Raw genomic sequence first — 21,723 nt, 5'->3', positions numbered from 1 at the left:
ATAACAATAGTAAACTCTGAGAAGAATATTCTTTCACAAAGTTTTTAACCCTTTAGGAACTCTAAATTGTTGATGGCAGCCACAATAATGACTTATAGTTTTGGATGAAATTTCCACATTGTATGAGACATCATAATAATAAACATCTCCTTCCAAGAGTTTGCTGCAGTTCCCTGACAGGGAAACATGTACTGGTGGTGGTATGTGGAAACCAGAAGCTCACAACACTGTCAGGAGATTTGGTGAATATATGGAGACGTGAGATAAGGGATGAGTGCTGTGCTGTGCTGCTCGGAGGCTCCTCCAGTGTCAAGTCACAAATCAGCTCTAATGACTTGCTCTCTGTGACACCCAGGTAACAACAGCTTATTGTCCCCTTCACTCTCCTGCTGCTGATGTAAACAGGGCACTGACACTGATCATGAAAATGACCCCACATTGAGCTCTACTTCCTTGTATCGATGTGCTCTGGAGATTCATTATTCACAAACACTTGTTTGACAAGTTTGTGGTAAAAACTCGATTACCATCACTAAATCCAACATGAGCAGTATTTAATCTCATCACATCAGCATATTTCCTCCTTTTTTCAAAATGATTTTGTTTGTTTTGGCACTCTGTGTCTTTTCAGATATGAATTACAGTGCAGGCAGCTACAATGATTCATATCCAGACAATTAAACCATACACATCCAGTTGACTATAACACGTAGAGCTGCCCCCTGAAATGTCATGATTCAGGCATCAGTTGTGAAGAATATTTTCAGACTAAAATCTACATTTTGGTCTGTGTTATTGTACACTAAGCAATGAAGGAGCAGTTACAGGGCAGGTTTCTAAATTAATAAACTGAGTCTGGAACTAAACCTGCATCGTGTGGAAGGCTTTTTCTGGGAGCTAAAAGCATACCTGGTGATTAAAACTGTTAAAAATTTGGAATGGTCACTGGTATCTATTTGGCGATTGCTCATAGTTTTTGTTGGATTCTCAGCTAGTGATTGTATACAGCAGGGGTGTCCAAACTTTTTTCAAAGAGGGCCACATATGATGTTGTCAGAATACCTCAGGGCCAGTGGCTCCTACTGAGACCTGGAAATAATAAGTTATATATGAAATATCTATTTAATAACAATTATTTTAAATGTTTTCTCAATGAAACAGTAACTAGGAAGTACCATGTAAAGATTAGCAAACGTTATCTTCTTCTGGGGGAAAATGTTTTTCATTAGGGTCGGGCAATGTGGGAAAAAATATTGTATCATAATTTTCCTATGGCAGGATTTCATCACACTTATTTTTCATGTTGTTTTTAAGACTGTTCTGACCAGCAGACAACATTTTATAACAAAATAATTATTTTAGTTCTGAACATTTTTTATTCACCAAATTTAGCCTTTTCTGTACAATTTTATAATTTTGATCTTGTCTTGTGTCCTCTTTTGTGTCTTCTGAACTTTTAGTGTTCATCAAGAACATTTTCACATCATGATAAAAACATTAATTTGAAAACCTGTCAACTTTAAGAGTTCTTGTGTTTCTTCTTTATTGCCATCTTGCAGAATCTCCAGTGCTTTGGCTTTTATACAAGTAGTCCATATGAAGCTTTTTGAGATGTTTCTGGATTGACTTTAGTTTTGTTTGTGCGCTTGAAAGAAACTGCAAATGTAGATGATTCAGAAGGTGATTAAGTTATGTGATATAAATATCACAATTTAAGATGGAAGCTTGGGGCCATAAATAAATGGACCTCGGGCCGCAATTGGCCCCCGGGCCATACTTTGGACATGCCTGGTATACAGGGACAAGTTCAATCGTCCAATTAGATTGCCTAATAGAGCCATAACTGTAGTTCGACTTAAGTGTGCATGTAAATGTACTGACTCTTTTACTTCAGCACATAAGGTCTTTTTTAAATTCCAGTGATGGGCCAGATATTTACGCCCCTGTAGCGTCCTGCCTTCAGTATGGATGTACCGGAGGAGAAATAGTGGGATCAAGTTGTCCTGCCGCTGTGCCAGCATGAGAGGTAGCAACAGAGACGTCACAGAGGCAAGTTGGGGCAGTTTTCCGGGTAAGCAAGGTAGCAGTGAGAACAGAAGTGTTGTGTGTGCTGCTCTGAGTGTGTATGTGACACTCCAGTCATGTGTTTTCCTCTTTTTAATCTGATATGATGTGAATGCAACCTTTTGTTCATGAAGCTTGAAGTTTTTCAAAAAAAAAGTTTAGCCAGGTCACAAATGTGACCTGGAATTTGTTTGACCAGACCCTTAAATGCAATTGAACAGGAGCTGTGTTTGTGTATCTGAGCCACCTCCTGTCACAATCTGTTTTTCCTCCTCTGAGACACTTTATTCTCTTTGTTCCAGAGGATTTTCATAAAGTAGTTTCTCCTCTGAGGGATTCTACTAAAGTCAAAGGATGAGCGATAAAAGTCCAGCCCGTGCTGCACTATGAGCCCAGTCATTCCCTACTGCCTCATACTCACACACACACACACTCGGCTGAGGCTTTTTCAGCATAGTGGCACTGTAGCCAGCGTGTCTGATGCTGACTCAGTAGAATGTTAATGTTGTGAAATCCCATTAAGAGCAATCCGGTGCCGAGTGGGGCCACGCCTGGGCTTTACGGGACAGTAGGTCCTTTTTAAAAGGCCTGCAGTGCCCTTGTGTTTGCAGTGTGTGTAACAGAATCTAATCACTTGAGTGGCTCAAGCTGAATTAAATCGCTCTTTTAAATCACTGCCACTCACGTTTAGTTGCTCTTGAAGGCTGTTTAAATGATTTTGGATGAGTGTCACCAGTTGGGAATAATTTGTAGTCGGAGAGTTGAAATTGCACTTAACCAACACTGCGTAGCTGCCTTTGTAATAGTTAGAGGAGAGGAAACAAAGCAAACAAATACCATCAGACGTTTGCATCAGTCAGCTATGATCAGCTTGATTGAACAGCTGCAGGAAATGCATGCAAAGTACCAACATTTCACTTTAAGCCCAACAAAGGCTGATGGGAGTCAGGAGGGCCACTCTGTCTTTGGTTATGCAGTGCAGTTTTAGCTGTCACCATCATGTCTCTGCTTGTAGTACGTTGTCACCATCTTCAAACTGTCCGTTTTGATTAGATGGAGCCAAAATCCATTTTCAGACTAGATAGGAGAGTTTCTGTTAAAGCAAATCTCCCTCACTGTTTCTCTTCTTCAGAAATGATTTGCAGGTTCACAGAAAAGGTTCCTGCTCATGTGTTGCTGTTTTTTTACTTGGCTCTTCAGGCAGATGACTGGTGCCCTTCGCTATGGAGAGAGGGGTGAGCTGGGCAGAGAGGGAGAGGAAAGAGGCTCAAGAGGGCTTTTTCCACAAGAGAACCCAGTGTTGTTTATCTTTCAAATCAGAGAAGGATGTGGTGTAAAGCGCTCCTCCTGGAAGAAGCTTCCACCCACATGTTTCTATACTGGTACACCGAAAGCTCTGCATTGTGTGCTGCAATGAGCCTCTAACTGATGTGAATGAAAACTACTCTGAGCTCACAACAACTAATCTGCTCAGCATAGCAGTAGATGATACCAGAGTTAGTGAGCTAAGTAGCTTTGTGTACGCGTGGAGAAGAAAACACAGTAAACAACTAAGAATGTGGACTTTATGGATTCTTTTCAGAAGAAGTGTCAGATTACATAAAGAACAAGAAGAATAGGGAGTGATTGATAGCGGGGGCAGGAAGAGGGTTTCCAGTGCAGAGTGGCTCTGCAGAGCTGTAGTGATCACCTTAATGAAGTGTCACTTTATCATGTAGTTAATTAATGAGGATAAGAAAGCCTCTTGTAAATGAAGCCATTATCTCAGGGCCTTCAAGTATGATTGGATACAAAAAGCAAACACTGTGGAGGTTTGATGCAGGATGCAGAGCCAACCTTTGATGTCTCAGCTGATTGTTGATCATTAAGCACTGAAGAGGCAACAGAAAGGCAGGGTTTACACTCTACACTGTGCAAATACAACCACAACCACAACCACAAGCAAGTAGACTTTTTAACATTCACCCAGACGCCACAAATCACATCAACACAGCAGCACAGAGAAAACAGTCAAACCTGAATGCTGTCAGGCTGTCAAGTGCGCTCAACAAGAGCAGCGGAAAAATATTTCTCTGTTGATTTCAAAAGAAAAGAAACGAGAGGAAACGAAGCGAAATTAAAACCTCTACCAGAGAAAGATGGTGAAAGGTGACTCTCATACTGGCAGTACGGGGAAATGAACAATTAAACGGAGCATAGTGTGTGCGAGTGAATGCACAGCGCGTGACAGGTTGATCCTGTTTGGCCTGGAGCAGTGTGAGTGCAGGCCAGCAGGGGGCTGGGGACGGGGGGGACAGACCTGCTCCAGCACGATACGGGGCAAATGGGCCAGGAGTGAGTGTGCCCTCTATGGATCTGAGCAGTCTTCAGAGATTTTAAATGAATGTGCTGAAAAATCTTTTTCTTTTATCGATCCAAGTTTGGCAAACTCATACTGCAGCACATTTTTTTAATTAATACAAACTCGACACGACAGCCTGAACGATAGACTTGGTCATTTGTCGTGTGAGGTTGTTTGTCGTGTGAGGCAGCACTTCTCTTCCAGTTTGCCCAGCTTTGCAAGGCTTTGAAAAGCGACCAGCTTTTCATAAACTCATGAACAGTGCTCTTTTTCCTTATTCTGCTTGTACACACACTGTTGCACGGTCGAGCAGAGAGACCCACTGCTTGTTTTCTATTTTTTTGCCTCTCCCAGAGAACCAGAGGGTCTTTACATAGATTAACATAAAAGCTTGGAGCTCATCTTTGTAAAAGATAAGCTTAAATCTCAACTGGAAGACACACGTTTCCTCTTTAATGTTTAAGACCAGACATCCTCCCCGTTATTCTCACCTCAGCCTCTTCCTACCAGCTGTCTCATTCTCCCCCCCAACCTTTTTCTTTTTCCCCTTCATCTCCATCTTATTTCCTGCCAGAACGATCTGCCATGCAAAACAGTTTGCCCGCAGCACGGGGTCAATGTTAGGGCAGAGTCTGCATTAACGAATGCAGATCATGTCACCTCAGGTGACTTCCTGCGCAGTGTTGTACGTATGATGCAGTCATATGTGTCTGCAGCTGTCAGTGTGGTGAAACACAAATGACAGAAGGAGGAAAGCATAAGCACACGTCAGGATGCTGAAGCACGAGCTGATAGTGACTTGATCAGCTGTGAGTCTGTGCTTTACTCTGTGACGTAGTTAAGATTTAGAGTTTAGTGAGTCAGAAAAAAAGGAGACGTATTTAGTCCTCTAAATGGTTTTACGTCATCACCTTTGTTAGCAGGCACCAGAATTTCCAACCCGTTTAGCTAATTATTATTTTCAGCATTGTAGGCCTCAAATGCCCGTCACATGTTATGTCTAAGCTTCAGTGCAGTAGACACACTCATTAAACTAACTGAACATTGTTTACCACAGACTCTGTGATCCCGTGTTTAGCTGTGCTGAATATGTTGTGCTGAATTTGGACTGTTTTCTGAGTGTCTTTTTACCTTAAAGCTGGGGTTGGTAATCAGATTTAGATACACTTTTTGTTATACTGGTTCAAATGATCTTTATGTCCTGATGGCAATCATTACATGATGTGTTCTTAAAAAAGAGTTAAAAAAAATCTGCTATCTACAGCCAGAGTAAACCTGGGAAAACACCAACCAATCACCATTTTTTGGCTCCCCAAATTTTAAACCAGTCATATCCTTTCCAGCCGTTCTGCCCTCCTCCTGCGCGTACATTTCCCCGGCGTGCACTCCTCCGAGTCCCCGTCTCCTGCCTCTACTTCCCCTGACTCTATTTACTGCCCCTCTCGCTCGTCCTCGGGCCTGTCCCCTCTGACCTGATGAGGTGCTTTACTCAGGACTGTAGTCCGGATCAGAGTCTAAAAAGCTCTCACCAACAAGCAGAATAATTAATGACGTTCAGTAAGTCCTACAGAAAATATATATTTATTGTAGCGTCCGTCCGGACGCTGTAGTGATGACGAGCCAATTCGTGAACACGTTGATCTTTAATAACCGGTCACTGTCGGCCGTGATCACGCCAACCAACAAAACCACAATCAATGTTTGAATGAATGAAGAACTTCTCCTCTTGTCTCTCCTCTCTCCCACTCGCACACTCTACACCTCTCCTGATGCCTTCACTGACCGTCAACACTGTAGGAATTAAGAACATCTACACTGAACACGTTTAACAAACAGTAGAGCTGTTACAGTATTATATATGTGTTATAACTTTTCTCCTGATATCGTGTCACCGGTACAACTGGATAATGCTAGCATGATAGTTGTGAGTGCTAACAGCAGCCATGTTTGTTTGTGTTTTTAACTTTCACTATGAGAATGTTTTGGTGAGGACCAGTTTTGAATCAGTCACCATCATATTGTCGAGAATCAGCGGCGCTCGTGCATGTGAGCGGGGGGGGGAGCGTCGTTTTGGAGGAGCTCCCAGGGAGGAGGGGAGGGGTTAGACGGAGTCATGAGGAAAAGCTACATTCAAATTCATGCTGGTTTTCCGAGACTACCAACCCTAGCTTTAAGACTAGTTGGAATTTAAATTTCACTTTAAATGACCAGGAAATAAGTCACTTCAGAACATCCCAAGTCAGAAGCTAACAATGTCTGCCATCCTGTCCCATACAATGGTTGTGTGAGGTATTCTTTGGTAGGGACAGCAATCACATACTAGGGATGGGCAAGGATTTTCAAATATTTGTTAGCTTATTCAAAATCGAATAATAATAAATACTGATTCCTGGTTGTAATATGGTATTCCCGCCAAATGGTGGCTATAGAGTGTCTTAAAGCTGTTTGCTAAAGGCATTAAATAACAGAAGAAGAAGAATGGCAACTGCATTTAATAGTAGATTATTAGAATAATTGTTGAATAGATGCCAATGATTATCAAATAGTATTTTGGCTTGAAATGCTCGTCCCCTTCACATACAACACCACACCATACCTGATTGCCCACAGTAATGATAATATCAGGCTAGAGAGATTTCAGGATTCTGTTTCAACACCTAGATTTCTGCTTCTTACAGTTTCTTCTGACAAACTGGTCACAAGTGAACTCTGGCTCCAACAGGACAGTGTTTACCTCCTCGCAGCCACTTTTCCTGCTCTGCATCATTACCTGCTAATGGCTGAGAAATCGACCCTGTACTATTCACTTGTCCTTCATCTACCCTGGCATCAATCCTCGCCTGTCACCACTTTTATGAACAACATCACAATTACTGTGCTTTCAAAACAAATTTGGGACACTCAGCTTTTTGTGATAGCTTTGCTAAGGTCAGCAAGACAAGTTTGTGAATGTTGACAGTTAAAGTCATCAAAGACTGACTACTAGCTAGACAAGAAAGTGCACTTCATTGGTTGGCGCTCCAAGGGAATAACTGATATTTACAGATGGAAGATCTTCCTCTGTGCAGACGATGACAATATGGAATAACTAAGTTTTTGCAAAGTAAATGTTAGAAAGGAATTGGTAAATGACAGGAAGTATTTGTTCAACAAGCCTCTACCTCAGCATGCTCATGCACCAACCCAACCCTCTACTTTCAGCCATCACATGAACCCAGCCATTGCTGAGGAACACTACACTAACATGAATAATTAAGCTATCCTATGTGCTCCACAGGGATCTTATTGCTGCTCTGACGTTCAACGGCTTTGTTGCCTGCTGGGCCCCCCTGCAAGATGTCGGGATCTCTGTTCACAGCAGTCAGTTCTATCTAAAGAACGCTTGTAATCTTTCCTGTCTCTATATTTTTCCATGAGTTGTTTCAGGTCATGAATACTACATACTCTGTGTGAGATGTGCTTGGAAAGTAAAAGAGAAAACCAAAATAACAAATGGCTACACTTGTTGAAGTTTGACTCGCACATTCACTACACTGTTATTAGTCCAAGTTGTTGTGTGAAGGTGAGGATAAGGGACTGCCTCTGTTGCAGGGTTCTTCTAAGGTTCGAGCAAATTAACACCTCTTTGAGGCTGACTATTTCTGAGGCGCTGAAAAAGGAAGAGGTTGGATCAAAGCAACCCATAAATGAAACAGACTGTTTCACAGCATTATCTGTTTTCCCCTCTCTTTTCTAAACGCTGTTTGCATTTTTAATTACAACTCAATCAACTGCCTGAGCACAGCAGCTAATTAATTATCCAATTCAGTTTGAACCATGTGTGAATGTAGCTAATGACTTATTTTCTCAGGGGGAGATAAAACCACAACCTCAACACTTGCACTCTGAGCTGATTTTAGCTGCTGACGTGTTATTTTTGATCTGCTGACATGCCTCCCAGTTAAGCTCCATGCTATCAGAACCATTCCATGGCCTACATGCAGAGCCTGTCAGAGTCATTGTTGAGCGCAGCCTGTTGCTCTGCTGGCTGTCTGAGTATAGTGAGTGGAGGTAAAATATGCAGTTGAAGGAGGTACTTGCTTCCTCGCTTGCTCTGCAGAGATGGAAAATACAGGGCCTCAGGCTGTAAACATTTTACCACAAAATTTGAACCATTTTTAGACACATACTGAAACTTTGTGTCTAAGTTTACTGGTGCTCCAAGCAATGTTTTTTTTTTTTTTTTTAACCGATCAAGTTATTTATCTTACCAGCAAGAAGAGTATCAGAGTGTGTTCTTGGGTTGTGTGTTGTGTTTGTGTGTTAGACTGGAAACCACGATATTGATCTCATCACAACAACAGAGGTTTTAAAGAACAGTGTCTTGTTATTATCTTGCCATTTCAAATTTTCTTTTCCCAGAAAAAGGGATTGAGTAATAGAGAGTATTAGAGCCATATTGGAGAAAACAATCTGTGAATTTAAGAATAACGTCAGAATGAGAATACAATGGTGAATCAAGGATATGGTCTGTAGGGATGTTCCAGCTATTTAAACAGAAATTTGAATTCCTACTAGCGAACTAGTCTACAGACTTATAGTAACACTCTCTGAAATTCAACATAATTAATTTAACGTGAGATCATGGAGTTTTCAGGCGAAGACATTGAATTGTTTTACTGAATGTTGCTTAAGTTAGCAGAGCTAGCACCACCAGCCTTTGGTCCTCCTTCCAAGTTAATGTCCATATGCACGCGCTGTTAATGCGTTGCTTGGGTGGAGTGTTTATATGCCAGTTTAACCCGTTATAAAACTCAAAATACTGACAAACTGGGCCTTGCTGAAAGATGCCGTCTGTCATCTGTGCTTGTTCACATCTGAATAGTAGAGCATTAAAGTATTATAACAGTATCCTTTAATCAAAGCTGCAGCCCCACCTAGTGGCAGGTAGGTGCGCTACATGTCAGGCCTACGGTTGTAAAAATATGAATGATTATTGTATTTAAAGCTGGGTTTGGTAGTCCTATTTAGATACAATTATTGTTTCACTGGTTAAAATGATCTTTATGTCCCGATGGCAATCAATACATAATGTGTTCTTAAAAAAGAGCAGAAAAAAAGCTGCTATCTACAGCCAGAGTAAACCTGGGAAAACACGGAGTCGGAGTCCCGAGGAAAAGCTACATTCAAATTCATGCTATTTTCCATGACTACCAACCCTAGTTTTAAGAGGTCTTAAATTACAGATATGTCTATTAAAGCTGGGGTTGGTAATCAGATTTAGATACACTTTTTGTTATACTGATTAAAATGATCTTTATGTCCTGATGGCAATCAATACATGATGTGTTCTTAAAAGAGCGAAGAAAAGCTGCTATCTACAGCCGGAGTAAACCTGAGAAAACACCAACCAATCACCGTTTTTGGGTGCCAAAATTTTAAACCATTCAAATCCCGTCCTGCCGTTCTGCCCGCTGTGCGTACATTTCCTCAGCGTGCACTCTCCGTCCCCTGCCTCTATTTACTGCCCCTCTCGCTCGACCTCGGGCCTGTCCCCTCTGACCCGATGAGGTGCTTTACTCAGGACTGTAGTCCAGATCAGAGTCTAAAAAGCTCTCACCACGGGGGCTCTGACAAGCAGAAGAATGAATGACATTTAGTAAGTCCTACAGAAAATGTAGATGAATTGTAGCGTCCGTCCGGACGCTGTAGGGATGACGAGCCGGTTCGTGAACATGTTGAGTTTTACTCACCGGTCACTGTCGGCCGTGATCACGCCAACCAACAAAACAATAATCAATGAATGAATGAATGAAGAACTTCTCCTCTTGTCTCTCCCGCTCGCACATGCTACATTCAAATTCATGCTAGTTTTCCGAGACTACCAACTCCAGCTTTAATGTGCACTCTCACTGTTTTTTTTTAACTGAAAACTGAACCCTTTGGCACTCTGCAGGTTTGATCTGCTGTACAGTACTACTTAATAGTCACACTGAAAGCTGCTGTTTCAGTGACGGCCCATATTCAAAGCTGAATCAGACAGTAAAGACGTGATTGGTCCCTTAAGAATAACTTTGGATTGAAAAACAACAGGATTGGAAGAAGGGAATGTAGATGAGGCAGAAACGGCTCATGGCTGTAGTCTCCCAGGGGTCTCCCACTGATAAATGGTTCACCCCTCTTCCCTCTAACCATCATTAAAAATGTCAAATCATTAAAGGCTGCAGTTCTGTGCAACCCTGCCTGCTCCTACCCAACACTCGGCTCTCCTCTGGTGAAACATACCCAGTTGCTCTTGCAAGACTTATCCTGGTTAGTGTGCACTGATTGTCCTTTAATAACTACTGGAAAATAAAATGGCAGAAGAACAGATACTTAGAAGTCCCTAAGAATTAAGAAAGTGCAGTATTAATGTGCCTGTAATGGAGCAGTGATGACATTAAGGATCAAGCTTTTAAAAGGGTGAATCCTGGAATTGGAAACTATTTGAACCTTTTTTAGGTTTTTTTAACAAAATGCAATTTAAGCTTATTTTATTAGGATCTGAGAACATTAGTGGCAATACTGTGTCCAATGATAACTAAGCTAATACAGTCGATACAGATCAGATAGATTACCAAACAGATTACCTATGTACAGAAGCTGTGGGAAATCAAGAGAGAATTATAGGAAGAAAGTAGGAAGGCAAATATAGCAGTGGCCCCAGGGGAAATTAAATGTTAACATCTGGTTGTTTTGCATCTGCTGCATGTTAAAGCTCAGATAAAGCAAGCTCACACCTCTCCACAAGTTGCTGGAATATTACTTTACATGCAGCCAAAGCTTACATTTAATCCTGCCCTCTATCTGCGTCCTCTGCTCTGCCCTCCGTCACTCCTGCAGCTCTTCACACAACCACAACACAGCAGACTGTTCTCATTTCCACTTTGCAAAACTTTTGCAGACAGACAGCGAATAGGAGAAGGGCAGAGATGTAACCTTGTGGCTGTGGCTGATGGGTTTTTTTGACTGCAGAAACTTCCTCTCCTTTTTTACTGCTCACTAGCTGCTCTTTAGAGATGTAGATCCTGCAGCAGCAGTTTATGGTAAAGATATATGCACACAGGCAGTGTGTTGATGGTTGTTGATTCTCCTTCTTCAGGCTCATGTTTTGCTCATTCTGTCAGTTGCCCATCTTCCAGTTTTGCACCTATCACATGATACAAGCGTCACCTTCGCCCCCAGCTTGTGGGGAATTTCATGTTTCCCTCTGCAATCTCACATTGGCTCACCCTGACTTCTTGTACAAATTCTACCTGAGGGCTGACAGGAAAAGGTCTGGGTTCAGTCGAGGTGATAATTTTGTCTGTTTGCTTTCACACATGCAGCCCACTGTAAAAATCCTGTGAGTTTTGTGCATATGTGAACACGGCTTAAGCACTATCTCATGTAACAGAAGCTCCTCCAACAAAGAGAAGACTATCTCTTGCAGTTAATGAACGTTTCTAGTCCATCTTCACTGCAGCTTCCACAGCAGCTCCCAGTAAGAGCTCCCTGGTTGTCACTGGGGCTGCATGTGGGCAGAGTGGGATGAAACAGGTGGTGAGAAGTGAGGGGCATTGGATAGGAAGGCGACTGCGTAAGCCATGTAAGTCCCCCTGCTGTCTCTTCAGACCACAGACTGGATCAGTTAGTTGGATGTGTTTATGTGTGCCTGAATGTGCTCACTTGTTTTTCTCTTGGGCTGATAATTTGGCAGAAAAGCTCCCTGCTGCTATCTTACTGACTCAGTGGATCATTTAAGAAGCTGTTACACCTGCATCAGCTCAGAAAGACATGTTTGAAGTATAGTTTCCATAGTGATACTGTCATTATAAGTGGGAGATATGGCTGAAAATATTACCAAAGTAGTCTTCATTGTTATTTAAGGTGTAACATTGAACAGTTGCCGGTTTGAAGAGTGTTCTGATTATAAAATATTAAACTGTAAAATATCAAGATGAGCGTCTGTTGTCTTGTGTTTTTAAGTAACAACAACATTAAAAAAGCCATTTTTAGTCAAGAGTGTCTCTCCATTGTTCACCCACAGAAACCAGCTGTTAGAAGTGGCTGCAAACTGAGGTACTGTTCGCTGCAGCGCTGCATGTTTTAGGAAGGATTAATTCAGTGTTCATTGTTTTCTACCCGTCTGGAACCAACACACCTGGTATGATTTCAAACCAGTGAAAACACTAAATCAAGCAGTGTCGGATAAAGAGAAAAAACAGCACGCACCTCCATCACTCTTCAATAAGCTAAGGATGCACAGTAAAGGAGCTTTCCCAGAGATGTTAGTGAAGCTGTGTTTTCATATGCACAAAAACAATCCCCAATGCTTCGTTACATTTTCAGGGATTTTCTACATGTGTGAACACAAACAGCTGATATTTTCACCCCGACTTTACCTGGACATTTTCCTGCCAACCCTCTATTAAAAATCTACCTGAGGTCAGAGAGAGCCCATGTGAGAACACACACGGAAATATTCAGGCAGATTGACTGGGAACAAGTGGACCGGGATGATGACGATTGTATCATAAAACTAGTATGAACCCGGAAGAGTGAAGTCTAAAGGCTGACTTATACTTCTGTGTCGAATCGACGGCGTAGCCTACAAGCACATTAGCGTACCTACGCAGAGGCCTACGCACGTAGCTGACGCGCACCTCTTCCAAAATGTAACTACCTGTAGAATCGACGCGGACTGCAAGCCCTGTGATTGGTCCATCCGCATTGTATTTCCTGCATTTACAGCACTTCGGGGATCCCCGCCCATCGTCCACACATTGGCCGTGTATTTCATCTCCTCTCTATTTTCCCTGTAATCATGTCTGTATGTCTGTATAAACAGCAACATGTATCAGCTGTAGATTAACATAACACGCTCTGAATCTCTGTGGAAAAGTAAACGGGAAGCAGGCAACCGGCTATCAGAGAGACCGCACTGCCCTCACATCGACTCACAAGTATGTGGTGCTCGTGTCTGCGTCAGCCCCTGCTGCGTACTAGGGGGGACGCAGAAGTATAAATCAGCCTTAACAAGATAGATTGAAACATCTGATGTTGATGGGGGATGATTTTCAAGAGAACGGTGAAGATATTTATCCATCTGTATTTTTGCACGTATTATTCATATCAATTATCAAGCAACTGTGGAAAATTCGGGGGGCAGAGCTTGTTAGATGTTTAAAAAAGATTCAGGACCGTGAGTGTGAGAGGCTTGGGTCTGTAACTTCTATGTCATGTGCATTCTCTGTGTGCCTTGGTTTCCATCATTTCCTTCCATCTGAATCCAGTAATGTTAAGATAATAGATTAGCGTCTTAAACTGCATTGACTTTTTTTCCCTTCTTGATCATTTTCGTTTTACATTTCCACACTTTGATTGTATGACACACTTCTGGGGACCCTGATATGTTAAGACTGTGAGGGGCTGTTTCTTTGTGTTCTGTGATTCATTAACTCAGTGAGACTCCACAAGGCCTCATTGATAACAAATTAATTTCACAACTTTGGTGCTATCCAAACCAATCCTGCACCAATCCAGCTCTTCATCCGTTGCCAAATATGCCCTCTGCTGCTCATTTGAATGCATAATTAACAAGATAACACCCTTTGCTCAATTGTGTGTTTGCATGTTAAAAGGAGTGAAGAGGGGGGGGATTGAGACTGGCAGTCTGTATTAATCAGGGATGGCGTCTCGTTTGCTGCATATACTGCTCTGTGCTATGGAAACCAGGTCACTGGGATGAAGCTATCTATGTAAACTGTTTTTTTTAATTACAAAACCTAATGAAAGAAACATTCCACTCATTTACATGCGTTAGAATTGGGTTAGTGTCATACGCTAAGAATAATTTGTGATGAGCGCATGTAAGTGTGTTGGTTGCCACTAATTTATTCAAGTGGTCCAAGTTTGCCCGGCAACACATGAAGACTAAGCAGACAGAGTTACTTTTACACTGAAGTTACTCTTGTTGATGAAAAGCAGCCTGCACTGTGCCCGCTTCTCTAAACAGATGGACTTTGAGAGGAGTAATGCTGTGCCTGACCACAGGGAGAAAGGTTGGCACTGACGCTGCTGCAGGGCTCCCCTCTGTCTGTCACACACGGCTTTCTGGACTGCAGCGATTCTCATTATGGTCATAACTCTAGGACGTCCTACAGAACTGGGAGCCTGTTGGGGGTATAAATCTCACCCTTCATCATGATACAATATTATAGCAACAAGGTGTGCAACAATTCATGGACGTAGTCAGCAAAAAGCGATAGCAAAATTGGTCACCCTGACGGATTTATAGTCGATGAGTTGTTGGTTGAGCCATCGCTCACGTTTTCATGCTGTACGCGGACATGAGATCATTTTGCAGATTGAATTTCTGAGGAGTGAGACATCTTGTGACCATACTATCTTTACTGAGAGTAAGGGCTGCAAAACAGCGACAGGGACAAAACATAGCAGTATGGAGACAAAGATGCAACATAGTTTCATTGTAAACTTTCTTAAGTCCTAGAGCATTTTACTCAACACTGCATAGGAAAGAGCTCCCTGCAAGATCTGTAAGCAAGAACTGGCTTATCATGGGAGCACATCATAACATGGGGGGGCCATACTGTGTTTCATTATCAGGTGCATGGCATTGTTTGTCGGGTTTCTTGAGTTGAGAATGACACAGGGGGACACCAGAGTGGAAACTTTGAAACACCTGAGTGGTAGGAATTTCAAAATAAAAGCGCATCTTAAAGATGAAAAAAGTACGTAGATGTTTAGATTTTCCATTGATTTGATTGGATCAATCCAGGTTGGTAGATTGTTACACCCCTGGTTGCTTGTAAAAAGCCATCATAGACAAATATGCTGATATTATTTATGCTCACTTCAAGCATATTTATAGTTCTATAAAAAGAAAAATCTTGCCAAGTCTGTTCTTGTGTGTAATCAACTGTTAATCCTGTAATCATTTTTATTTGACATCCATAAACCGCAGTACAGTCAACACTGTGTCGCCCCTACGATTTTAATTTAATAGCTGAACTGTAAATTAAATTGCTCACCCACAATTTAATCTCACGATGTAATGTGCGTTCTTGTCTTTCTCTTCTTTGTTACTTGAATGAAGAAAGTGAAAAACAGAAAAGGCTATTTGCAATTACTTTTTTTCCCTCTGTCATGTCGCTGCATCACATTATAAATGTGTGAGCAGTGCCGAGCTTGGCCTTGGGTTTCTAATTCTGGGTGTTGCTGTTAATCCTAAGGGGGTGTTTGTAGTGGTGGTGCTGACGTGGGACGGAGACGAGAGACTGATCTTGGAAGATTTTGTCCCCTTGTTCCTGATAACCGCTCTGCACCATCTCTTTAACATTTGAAGAGTAGTGGTCATAAAACTGAACATTGAATATTCATGTGCCAGTAAAATCCTAAATGAGTATCCTGCTCTTATTTGCAGCTTCTTGAACTTGAACTGGATCCAGTCTGACAGATGTTTTCTCATTGGAGCAGAGCTATAGAGACTCTTATGTATAATGCAAATGCTTTGTCAGACTGCTGCCTCTGATTTGCTGCTGTGTGGTCATTGTTTATTTGAGATTAAGATGCACTTCAAACTATTTCTTTATTATGCTACATACTGTGTAAATCAATAGTATGGCTTATCAGAAGACTCTCTATACCTTCTCATCATGTCTCGGCTCCAACCTAATCAAAACCTTTTGATTTGTTCTCCACAGGAAGTAACCAGAGCTCGATAGTGACCTTTGCCTTGTCCACTCCACAGTGATGCACTTCTCTCCAGACTCCTGTACTCAGATGGCTTAAGAGGTGAGTTTCCCATCATGCTCCTCCACACTCATTACACGCTGTACTTCAGCACTGCCTCCATTGTCCTTTAAAATGATCTGCCTGTATTGAAACCTTAGAGCTGGTCGGAGCTTTGTCTCAGAGTACACTGCCGGTGATGGAGGGATGATGCTCTGTTTATTCAGCCAATGCTCCATACAACAAGTGTGTGATAAGCCCTTTGGAAAGGATCCCACTGGTAATGGGAAGTGGTTGATTGTTAGTGATGCAAAGGCAGACTGATGTCAGTGATCCATCTCAGTCCATACACCAGCTGTGGAAACCTGATCAGACTGGTTTGGGTTTACGTGTAGGCTCAGGGAAAACGATCCAAGGTGGCTGCTTAATATTTCAACAGGTCCAAACCCAGTGGAGATGACATACAGCACAACATTAGAGGTTTGGTTAAAGTTTCATTTTGTGAAGGACGGTGTCACTAACCTTGCTGCTAGATCACACTTCAGACTTACATTACAGCTTTAGCTAGATGCGGCTGGCAAGGACGGTAGTTGCACTGCAAATCTAAAACTCACCACTTTCTCATCTTATTGATAAATCTATGAGAAATGTCTGTCTGATATTACAGGAGTGCAGCCCTTCATTAGATCACAGTATGAACTGACCGCTCTGTATGCAAATTCTGCGTGTCATGACTGTAAACAAGGACAGGACGCTGCTGCAGTAACAAATAATGGCTGTTAAATTATGACTCAGTTTTTCAGTGCATGTATTCCTGTTATCAACAACACCTTGTCCCAGTGCTGGTTACTGCTGAGGCCATGCAAACAGGCTGGACACAGAGCAGACATGCTGCAGATGTTTACTTTGAGTGGCTACAGTTGCATCGTACATATGGTAGTGTTTTGTAAGTCACAGGCCGCACAACAGAAGACATTTTAGCAGCTATTTTAGATTTAGATTCTGTCTTCGTGTCAGGATGAAAATTTTGGTTAGTTTTGCTCACATTTAAACATTTTTTTCCCCCTTCATAGTTTGTCTAATTTTATATGACCAAATGTCAAATGTTTGATGGTCCACCACTAACATTTTAGCCCTGTCTGATCCCATATACAAAAAGAAAAAACGTGTCCATGGGAGTTGTTGGTTGCTCATTTTTGTTGTTGAAAAAAAGGTGGCTGACAAATGATGACGATGACCTGGTTTTGATTAGTCCTTTGTTGGAAGTGGTTTAAAGAGGAGATAATCATTTTGCATGACTTTGAATTGTACCCAAGCGGCAACCTCCAGTCTTAAAATGTTAAGGGTGACATATCACGCTTTTTTCATCAAAATATATTGGTCCAAGAGGTCCCCAAAACATGTCTTCAAAGTTTATGCTCAAAAAAACACTTTGAAATCAGATTTTGGCATGCCTGAAAAACCCTCTTCTTCAGCCCTGTTCAGAACGGTCTGTTTTCTCTCTGACCACGCCCCCTAAGGAAGTGGCTATCCCCTCGGCTCTCCAGCACGTTGATCTAATGTTTCCATGTTGGCTGAATATACATGGCTGCGCACAGACCTGCGTTACTTCAACCCTCTGAATCTGATCCAGAATCTGATCCTGACAGAGAGGCGCCTGCAGCAGGACCTTTCTGAACGATTGGTCACAGATTTAGTGTTTCTTGTTTTATTTATCAGTATGTAGATGTGTGTCTTGGCACACAGCTATGAACATGTAGCTATGTGGCTATGCTAACTAGCGCTAGCACTTATCCATGATAAATAAAAATCATCCACTAGATCTTCAAATCTGCAGACGTGGGGAGTAAAACCGACCTCTGCCAGAAAGGCAGTGGGACCTTTCTGAAGGATTGGTCACAGATTTAGTGTTGTTGTTTTATTTGTCAGTATTTTGACGTGCGTCTTGGTACACCGCTACAGCTACAGCTACAAACATGTAGCTGTGTGGCTATGCTAACTAGCGCTAGCACTTTTCCATGAAAAATAAAAATCATCCACTAGATCTTCAAATCTGCAGACGTGGGGAGTAAAACCAACCTTTGTGTTTATAAGGACGGCCTACAACTAGCATGCCTCCCTCCTAAGCGCCTTGTTAACACACGTGTGCAGTTAATGAAAAACGGAGGAGGGGTTGAGTTGTATTTTAAGCAGTGTATGGGCTGAACAAGCTCCGAGCTCTGACCTCCGTGACAGACCGGATATTGTTGTGACGTAACAAAAACACAGAAGTCTGAAACGGCTCTTTTCAGCACACATTTACAGAAAGGTGTAGAAATCAAAACAGGGGAAGAATGGATTTTAATAAGCCGATTTTGCATGATATGTCACCTTTAAGCCCATGCGGGAGTGTTATAAACTGCAATTCATCGAGCGTCCACTAGAAGCTGGCTGCAGAAACACTGGAAACCACATACACACCCATTCAAAGAAGACGATCTTTGCAGCAGAAATAAACATGTTTACAGCCTGGTTCAAAAAACAGCTTCGGTCTACATAGCTCATTTCTCTATCAGCACACACTGTAGGGTGACGTCACGGATACTTCGTCCATTATTTATACATTTCATGATTATACCCTAAATGGTGGATCTGACGGCCGCTGTGGACAAAGCTGTATGTCTTACATCGTTGCAGACCTATGCTGTCTGAGGTTGTGAAGTATTCTCTAACAAAAAGTATCCTCCTGCTGTCTTTGAGAAACTTTGTCCAGTAATATGTAAACAATATCTCTTTGGATCTGCATGAAATAAACCACTTCATCACATTCCCTTGGCTGCAGTGTCGGGATAGGTTTCATTTAATCCAGTCTGCTTTTTATAACCCGTCAAAAATAAAATCTTCATGATACCTTTTAAGACGAATTGAAACACGATTACTCAACAATGACCCGCAGTGATCAAATACAGCCATGAAAGATGAAAGCTCTGGTTATCTGCTGAAAAAGAATGAAGCCCATTCCTATTGAGTTATGAAAAAAGATCTCCCCCAGCTCCCCATAGGAGCTCTATTGTTACAGCGTTAGAATATGTTCAGACTTTCTCACATAACTCAAGAAAAAAGGAGGACAAAAGTGTTCTGCATTCAGAGGAATGAATGTGAACTGTACTATAAATAAACCCAAAGTACCACACTATAAATCCTTGTGGCTGAGGTTGCTGCGGTGCTGTCCTAACATGTGAACCACATTTGACCTTTATTCAATCGGAAAGTTTGTTTCTGTGCAGAGTAGACCAAATGACAATACTCCTGGTGGAGAGTGTTTGAAGAAGATTAGGTGAGAGTCTGCTTTATTTACTGACTTTGAAACCCAGACGTGAGACATTAAACACTGACCACATAAAGTTACAATAACAGCAGGAGACGTGCTAGAATACAAGACATGTGTGTGGCCGCAGTCAGAAAATATTACTGATAGTATATAATAAAAAAAAGACGGTAATACCCGAAAGCCTTTTGGCAGCAGAAAGCGCATACTTCAACACCAGAGAAGAAGAACTCTCAGGGAACATTTGCTGACCAGAACTCTGTCTGATAGATTTATTGTTAAACTGGTTTAGCTGGAGGTAGTGTGTGGCCTTGGAAGTGTAAGTCTCCTACAGTACTCTGTCCAGATTTATATAAAACTCCTTTATGAAGCAGAATTTATAAATTTCAGATCTAATTCTGCTTGAAATGAGACTCCTCTCAGGACATCTTCCTATTGAAAACATCAGGTGTTCTCCTGGAAGTCTGTAGAATGAGTCACTGCGATGTGCCATATCAGGAGCTCCAACACTTCCATATTGCAACATAAGGTCCTGTCTCTGTGTGTTTGCACTTTATATAACATGGCAGCCATGCGAGTGGAATTTCCCCATCAGGAAACAGGCAGTTATTGTGAACTCAGTGACCCCATCAGTCTCCTTATTATCCACACTAATAGACTGAAGGACATGTAATGGATCCTTCGGCTGTCGTGATGAGTGGAACAGGATCAGACTTTGCTCAGTGATGTTGGAAGTCCTGTGAAACCATGCCTGGAATTTTCTCTGGCTTAATGCATCTGAAACACTGATATGTGTGCAGTATGTAATCACATCAGTGTGTGAAGAGGTGATTGTGTGGTCAGCGTGTATGTGTGTATGCAGGCTTATAAAAGCATAACAAAGATGCAAGTCAGTGCTGAAGCAACTGCTGGCTCACCCTGCCAGTTTTCCAGGCTCACTCCTCAGCTATGTCAAAACAGTAGACTTTTATAAACTCCGAAAGATAAATCTGGCTTTGTCTGTCTGAAAAGCTCAATCAGTTTATCCCTGTGTGTTTGTTTAGCTCATAACAAAAGATATCTCAGGACCAGTGTTGTGAGCAATGTGCCTCTGAGTAATGCATAGCTGTAACAACTATTTTTTGTGGTAGTGTATCCAGTTACTTTCAAATTCCATAACATTGATAAAAAAAAATACATATATACAACCACTAAAGTGTTCCCGCCTGTCAATCACGTCAGCTGTGCCTCTAATTATGGAAAACTTGTAATCTTAATACCTTCTAAACTGTTACATTATATCAATCAATCTTTATTTATATAGCACCTTTTATGAAGGTCAAATGCAACCCAAAGTGCTTTACAGCGATTGAAAACAAGAAAGAAGCAGAAAGGAGAGAAGGATGGCAAGACATATTAAAAAAACAAAAATGGATTTTAAAATGGAGACTAATGCACACCAACAGCAATAAAATATGTGCAATTGAAATAAGTTAAAGCATCAGATTAATGTTAAGGATATAGATAATTAAATTAGAGTAGATAAATGAATGAATAAAAATAACAAACAGTTCAAGTTAATAAAATAATAGAACAACATTAAAATCAATATAATAGTAAAAAAGTAAGTAGTACAATTGTTAAACCCTACATAAAAGCCAGAACCAAAACGCCAAAACGAATAAATACGTTTTAATAAAAAATTCTACCCGATGGAGAAATTAGCTATTCAGACTCAAATCATTTTTGAACCACGCTGTAAACATGTAAACATTTTGGATGATAGTAACTAGTAATAGAAACTATTTTACTACTTTTTAGTAACATAAAGCACAGGTCTAGTCCATACTCTTTTATACTGTTTGAGAAACCCACTGTGAGCAAGCACCAGTGTTTAATTTTGGCGGCTATTTTAGATTTAGTCTTAGTCTAAGTCTTTAGACTGAAATGCCTGTTTTAGCCGCATTTTAGTCTTTTCAGCCCTTTATAGTTTTAGTCTAGTTTTAGTCGGCGGAAACTCAAAACATTTTAAGTTAAATAATTAAACCTGTCCTTGCTAAAATGTCAAAAGAAAACATTGTTGATGTGACCTCTGTGAATGTATCTTGGTTCTCTAGATTCACAGAAAAATGCCATGAAAGGGCTGTATTGCACATTTACGACGGTCCCTGAATGCACCTCGCAGTGACGGAGGCACTGGGCAGCCAGTCAGTTCACGGCACTCTGAAATGCATCTGCATCTTTGATGACAAGGAGTTGATCAAAACTTACTAAATGTGTC

At 41.4% G+C, this 21,723-nt stretch overlaps 1 protein-coding gene across 1 annotated transcript in view; it reads left to right on the top strand.

Moving 5' to 3' along the window:
• Positions 1 to 21,723, top strand: part of LOC117825434 (SPRY domain-containing SOCS box protein 4-like) — a 63,062-nt gene that overhangs the window by 4,380 nt on the left and 36,959 nt on the right. The window contains exon 2 of the mRNA XM_034701284.1: positions 16,129 to 16,219. The gene's annotated coding sequence lies outside the window, so the exon portion shown is untranslated. The remainder of the gene's footprint in view (positions 1 to 16,128; positions 16,220 to 21,723) is intronic.

Source organism: Notolabrus celidotus, chromosome 14 (genome assembly GCF_009762535.1).
Source record: "Notolabrus celidotus isolate fNotCel1 chromosome 14, fNotCel1.pri, whole genome shotgun sequence".
Lineage (NCBI taxonomy): Eukaryota > Metazoa > Chordata > Actinopteri > Labriformes > Labridae > Notolabrus > Notolabrus celidotus.
The sequence above is the reverse complement of the archived record's forward strand: the minus strand, read 5'-3'. Positions and strand labels throughout refer to the sequence as shown.